Below are 7,027 nucleotides of genomic sequence, written 5' to 3' on the forward strand. Positions count from 1 at the left end.
TTGCAGTCGTCATTGTTGTTTGGCAGGCCCAGGCTGGTTTCCATCCGCCAGCTCAGGTGTATGTGACTGGCGCCTTAGCCGCTTGAGCCACAGGCACGGAGCCCACATACTTGCACTTAAGCTTAGGAATTCTACTTTTAGGAATTTACCTCATACTAAAAAGTTGTATGCACAAACAATTCACTGTACCATTTATTGTAGTTGCAAAAGATTAGAAAAATATAAGAGGTGTCCACCAATATGACTTGTGCTTAAGCTACAGTTCAGAGAGTGGTTACAAATGAAGTATAATGCAAATGGGAAAAGAAATGAAACAGGTGTCAGCTCCAAGGAATATTCTTTAGTTCAAAAAAAAGGGCCAGGTTCAGTGGCTCATGCCTGTAATGCCTAGCACTCTGGGAGGCTGAAGTGGGTGGATTGCCTGAGCTCAGGAATTCGAGACCAGCCGAAGCAAGAGCTAGACCAGTCTCTAAAAATAATCAGGGGTTGTGGCGGTGTCTATATTCCCAGTTCCTTGGGAGACAGAGGGCAGAGGATGGCTTGAGCCCAAGAATTTGAGTTTGCTGTAACTTATGATGTCAGAGAACTCTACCAAGAGTGACAAAGTGGTGAGACTCTGTCTCAAAAAAAAAAAAAAAAAGAGTATTGTGACTATACATCCACACATTTTAAAAAAGGTTCTTATCTTTTAGAGATGTACAGTAAAATATTTACAGAGAAATGGTAAGATGTCTGCCTTAAAATACTACAAATATTAGAGAACAATACAAATTTTAAAGATGAAAGTGCAGATGAAACAAAGATTTGTGGAACGGTGTAATTCTTGATGCCAAGTGAGAGAATATGGGGTCCGTGATACTACTCACTTTTTATGTTTCATTCTTTTTATAATAAGTTGTAAAGTGTGGTAGTAATACTTTTAAAAAAGAGTAAGTTGCAAACTTTCATTTCAAAATTTCTGTCTTTAGTCATATCCAAAGGGGCCCATGCGTGTCATATTTAGGTAGGCTCCACCTGGTGAAGGTGCTCTGAGCCTCCCTTGTCTGCTGCCCTTGCCCTGGAGATGGGGAAACTGGGACCTGGTGCCTCTAACTCTCCCACCACCCTCCATGTTGCTTGACCACCCAACCTGTGCCTTTGAGGAGCTGACTCAGTCCTGGGAGCGGAAGGGAAGAGACATATTTAAGGAACAACCAGTTGGGGATCTCTGATCCTGGCTTCTTCTTTAGTGTCATCTTCAGGGAAGGAACAGGGGCCTGGGCAGGGAGGGAGCCAAGCCATGAAGCGGTGGGGATGTTTTGAAAGGAAAAGAGGAAGGATTTGTAACTAATGACAGAGAGGAGGGCAGCTGGTGCAGGACCTGAGAGGGTCTGGGATGAAAAAGAAGCCCTGGGAAGAGAGCCAGAGGGTCTGCAGAGTGGAACAGGATGTCAGAAGAGGGTTTTCTCTAGCAGTGGGATTTGTGCAGTGGACCAGTTTAAACAGAAAACAGCTGGCTGTGGGGAGGAGCAAGCTAGGATTGCTGTAGCACCTTTTGGTGGTCCAGCCCCTCTCACATCTTCCAATAAACTGATGCTGGAGGCTCTATCCTTCTTGTGGGGATTTCTGCTCCAGTCATGGAGGTGATAGGTAGTGCTCACTGCTTGTGAGCCATGGGAGAGAGGGACTGCCACATCCAGTGGCCCTCTGACTGATTACTGTCTGGCGCTGGCATCATCTCAAGGTGGACAGGAAAAGAGCAGACCATCCAAAACATCTCTAACGGAAAAATATTATCTAATTTATCTAACCATTCTCGGTGTGGGTTAGATAAATTAGAATCCATTTGTTGCTGTTCACTCCTTTAGGAAAAGTTTTAAAATTCGTCAACATAATAAACTTTCTGTTGGAGAATTCACAGCTTCCCAGTTCGTAGCATATGTTGTGAAGCTGTGGAATCTTATCCCTTTGAATCCGAGTTGTGGAATGTTCCATTGGGCAGGAGCACAGAGGTCTTCTAGTGCCAGTATGGCAGTGACATGGCATCTTCACTGTCCATTTAGGTCCAAGGCAGACATAACCAGTGAATCACAACATTGCTGACCACTAGACGTGGCCCCCTCCTTAACCCACAGACACATGTTTCCCTATTTCATGTTGGCATTCAGTCTGAACTATTGCACTTGTTGGACAAGTCCAGTGTACTGGAGATGGGGAAACTGAAAACTCAGGTAACAACTTACCAAAAGGTTGTTGGGTAAGTTAGTGCAGGGCTGGGCCTAGGGCTTGTGGTTCTTAGGTAATTCTCTTCCTGTCTGGAACAGGCTTGGGGAGCTCTGAGGAGGGAAAGTCAGAGAATGCATCATTGCCTTCACTGCCGCTGGCTTCTGTGGGTAACTCCCAGAGGCCTGAAGTTTTTTTCCCCTTCCTCCTGAAGCCCAGCTCCACTTCTGTCACCAGACTTGCCATCTCATGGCAGCAGGAAGGCAACATTGGAAGCTAGCCCTGCCAGGTGCCAGGCACAGAGGCGGCAGTCCCAGCTGGAGGGGCCCCAGGAAGCAGGAGGCAGTGGGACCAGTTGGTGCCAGACTTGTGCCCAGCTTGGCAGCCCTACAGCCTTTCCTCCATGTTCATACAACACTGACCCTCGTAAGTTGGTGTGGCACTGATTCATACTTAGATTAGTGAGAGTTTTCTGGTCAGACTTTGACAATTAAAACCATTATCTTATTTCTTCTTCAGGGGACACTTGGCTGAGTTGGGAGGCTGAGAAAGGGCTGGATTCAACACCCAAAAAAGACTTTGGAGCTTTGAAGGCCTTGATTTGGGATAAACCACTTTGTGGGGACTTTGCTGTATGGATCTGGATGGAGAGAAAGAGCAGACCAAGGCATACCCACTGGGAAAGGCAGGGCATGATGTGATCCCACCTGACTGGGTACTGAGTTCCAGCTGCCAGACCTCATGGGCAGGTACAGTTGATGGTGCTCATAGCCACATTACATGAAGAAATGCTGGAACCAGACCCTGGCAAGGGAGAGGTCAACTCCAGGGACCTTGTGATCCCACTGGGGAATTAGGCAAGAGCATTGACTTTCCTCCTGGCCCCATGGTCGCGCTGGGGATTCTACCCAGGAGGACAAGCAAAACAAAAGGGCCAGAGTCAGTGGTGGTGGCAGTTTTACTGTAGATGTCCACTGTGCTCCCAGGAGCCAGTGCTGCTGGTGATAACTTGCTTGTCCACATGTCCCTGTGCCCAGGAGGAAACTTGGCTCTGTTGACTCCCCTGGTTTCCTGCCTCAGACAGCACATTGCCCCACACTCACCATTCTGGGGCGTTTACGACTTTTGGCTGATAACTTGTTCTGAGTCAATGAATCAAGTGTGAGATAAGGTCATGGTGGGGTAGCCTGTGGCCTCCATGTCCCCTGGTTGATGCTGCTGCATCCAAGTGTGGAAGAAAGACTGTGTTAGGCCTGGTGGGCCTAGGCTAAGGCAGAAAGGTGTCAGATCTAGGCTTTAATGGAAATGTATCAGTTAAATTCCTGACAATTTCCAGACTGCAAGATTTCCAAAAAATTAAGGAAGTCTAATTAACCCCCAAGATAAATGAAAAAGTACTAATTGATTTGTTGCTTCTAGTTCACTCCCTGTTTCTTGCTTGGCTAACTCCCTGGGAAATGAACTGGGAAGCACCAACTGTCCCCAGACTGACCTTTAAACAATTCAAGGTGGGGAAAGTACTGAAGCTAAGATGTATGGGGAGAAAATATTAAAACAAAGATGTACGACATATGACTAACTAACTGCAAAGTTCTGCTTTAGTACAATGCTTGCTTGCCACCCTACCCAGATGAACCTGGACAGCCTGTGCGCCAACGAGGATCCATACCAGGCCTTAAAAACCCAACCCCTTAAGCACTTGGGGTTGCTCTCAGAACCCCTCAGTTGGGACACTGATGCAGTTCCCGGCTGGCTCCTGAATAAAGAGACTCCATTGGAAATTCAGCTTGTCTCTGGGGAACTTGGAGACAACAACTGGAGATGGAAAAGCAGCCACTTCTTGAGCTTGGTTACCTGTGGCCTTTGAAGTTTCTATTCACCTACCTAGAATGTTCTTCTCCTAGCTCTTCTTTGCATGGCCAGCTTCTCCCCAACACTCAGCTGCCACCTCAGTGTCTCCTCCTCAGTGGGGCCTTTCCTGATCACTCTGGTATCCCAGCCACAGAGCCTGACTCATTGGCAGGGTTCTGTAGACACCCATTGAGTGCATTTCCTCACACACTTTGCATGGGTTCCCTGTGAGATTGACAGTGAGCCTAATTGACATTTGAGGAAACTGAAGCTTGGGGAACTAAGTAACTTCCTCAAAGATTTATGGCAAGTAAATGGTGGAGTCAAGATTTGAACCCAGGTCTGTCTGACTGCCAATTCCATCCTCTTGACAACTCTTGTGCTCCACAGTTCTGGGTTTGGGAGATCAGGAACCGAGGCAGAGGAAAAAGAGGAAAGGAAGGCTTTAGAATACATTCATTCCTTCTATAAACACTTCTTGTGCAGTGTGCTCTAAGCTAAGTCCATGAAGCCTGGTAGGCAGGACCATGGAGGACAGTGTACAGATTCTGGCTAAATACAAGTATCATTTCACTTAACACATTCAGCTAATGTGGGTTATCTAAGAACAAAACTCACTTAAGTTCTTCCAACAGATGTGGATGTCCTTTGAATGGAAAAAACATTTGTATTTTATTTGCTATCATTGCTCTCTGGACATGCTTTCAACATAGCCAGGTGATCGAGAGACACATTTTTCCATGTTAAATAATCTACTTTATGCACCACCATGTCTCTGCACGCATTCTCCTTTTCTTGCTCATACTACCTTTTCATGCCTCTGCACCACAATCAGTCCCACATGAAGTTCCAAAAGTTAAAACAGCCTTCTGGTTTCATATCACAGCCCTGCATTCATAACATTGATAAAACTCCATGAATTAAAGAGTTGAGAATGAAAATGGAACACCCACTGTCAGGGATAAAAGCCTGTGGGCTACTGGTGTCTATAACTTTCTTTCCTTTTTTTTGATTGTAGAAATCATGGTTAAACTCACCTCTTTTCCCTTGGTTGGTTCACTGAAAGATCAACTCACAATTAAGGCAGATTAAAAAGAGAAAGTTTTATGGGAAGGGGCTAATGTCCAGTCTGTGATCTCCTGTCGAGCCGTGGCCCCATGGAGCTGCAGCCACCTGGAAGGGTTCACTCTTTCTGAGTGTAACAAATGCTCTGAGTGGGCAAGTGGTGGCCTTGAAGTAGAAAAAGTTTAGAAAAACAGGCTGACAACAAGAGTTTGCAGGACTCCTGCCAAAGGACTGCCCTATGCTGCCTTGAATGGATGGTTAGGAAGGTTTCCTAGTGGAGGTGGCAACTGGGTTCCAGGAAATGAAAGAACTTTACCAAGGGGGCATAGGAACAGAAAGGTTAGTCAAAGAGGGAAGTTCTGGCATCATAATGGTTTAACAAAGGGTATATCACCTGTTTATATCAGACTGCAAGGACCATGAGTGTAACTGACACATTACATTAGTCAGAATGGGCAGTCAGTGTGTGCTACAGTAACAAGCAACCCTTGCTTTAAAAATAATGAGGTTTTGGGTGGAGCTTTCTCCTTAGCTGTCAGAGGGAGCCAGAGTGCTTCTCCCAAGAATGTGCAGTGTCAAATGATGATGGTGGACATGTAGATGGATGTATCCTATATGGAAAATAATTTATCAAAAAGGATTTAAAAGGTGGCAAACTGCAGCCAGCTTTCCACAGAGGCTCCCATCCAAAAGGATAGTTAAAGGACAGAAGTTTAGCAAGTAAGCCGATGGTTTGGTGCTAAGCCAAGAGATAATGCATACCAACTCTGCTGAGGCAAGCTGCCACCCCCCAAATTCAAACAAAAGGTACAAAATCCACCACCAAGGGGATGGGAGTCCCCTCCCCCAAGTGAAGGGCTCTCAGTTTACTCCATACAATTAAGCGAGCAGAGTTCAAATGTCCTCCCACTCTATCCCATGGGAGAGACCCTCTAAAAACTGGACTTCCTACCCCTACTAGGGTGCCATGGTACTCTCTTGCCATGCATAAAACTGTAAAACTGTACATATTTACTACCTGCAACTCTGAACTTCCAGGATTCCCCCCCCCCCCACTCTCACCCTGAGGTTTGGAGTCCTGTCCTCCATGGAGTCCAGATTCTTGGGCATTTTCTTGAGAGGAGTGGAGGGGGCAGGGAATATCATTGGTCTGTGCTGATTCTGTGGTGCGGGAGTGAGGAGAGGACAGTCAGCTGAGAGGGAACCATACAGGAGCTGTGGTATCCTGAGTTGGAGAGCAGTAGCCAGCTGCAGCAGCGGGAACAATAAGGCTTACACTCCTGAGGCCTTTCCGGAGAGACACCCTCTGTCTCTCTGGGCAACCAGAGGAAGCCAGGTCAGAGGACTGCTGCACTGAGCCTAAGACACATCCAGCCCTCAGGGGATCATAGATAAGACAAAGGCGGGCAGGCCGGCAGAGGCTGGAACTGACATCTGAGTGTAAACTCTAATAGCTTGCTGCCTAGGGCTGACTTGTGGTTTTTATCAGCTCAAACAGTGACTGAACTGCAAGGGAACTTGGCTGGGACAGAAACAGATTCTGTGAAGTTGTTCTGTCCCGTTCTGTTAGCAACATCTGTCAACAATTCTGTCAACAATCAGGCACGGGGCTGGAATTGAATGAACTGGCCCAGCCTTCACTGAGCATGCAAGATTATCAGGCCTCAATTTCCCCTGCCAGATAGTGGTAGAGAGCGGAGGCCTGGCTGAGGACCCAGATCTCCTGGCAGAGGACCCATATCTCCTGGTGACTCAGGCAGTCATAAACCCCAGGAGTGTTTGCTCATTGTAGAGTACTGGGTCACAGCCCTAAGTGGTTGCCGGTGACTGGGTGTGATGGAGGTGCAGGGTCGGGAAGGAGGCATCAACCTCCCCAGACTGATTCGCTTTCTGGGTGGTCCTCCTGCCC

This window comes from Otolemur garnettii, unplaced genomic scaffold (genome assembly GCF_000181295.1).
Source record: "Otolemur garnettii isolate 467f Iridium unplaced genomic scaffold, OtoGar3 scaffold00254, whole genome shotgun sequence".
Lineage (NCBI taxonomy): Eukaryota > Metazoa > Chordata > Mammalia > Primates > Galagidae > Otolemur > Otolemur garnettii.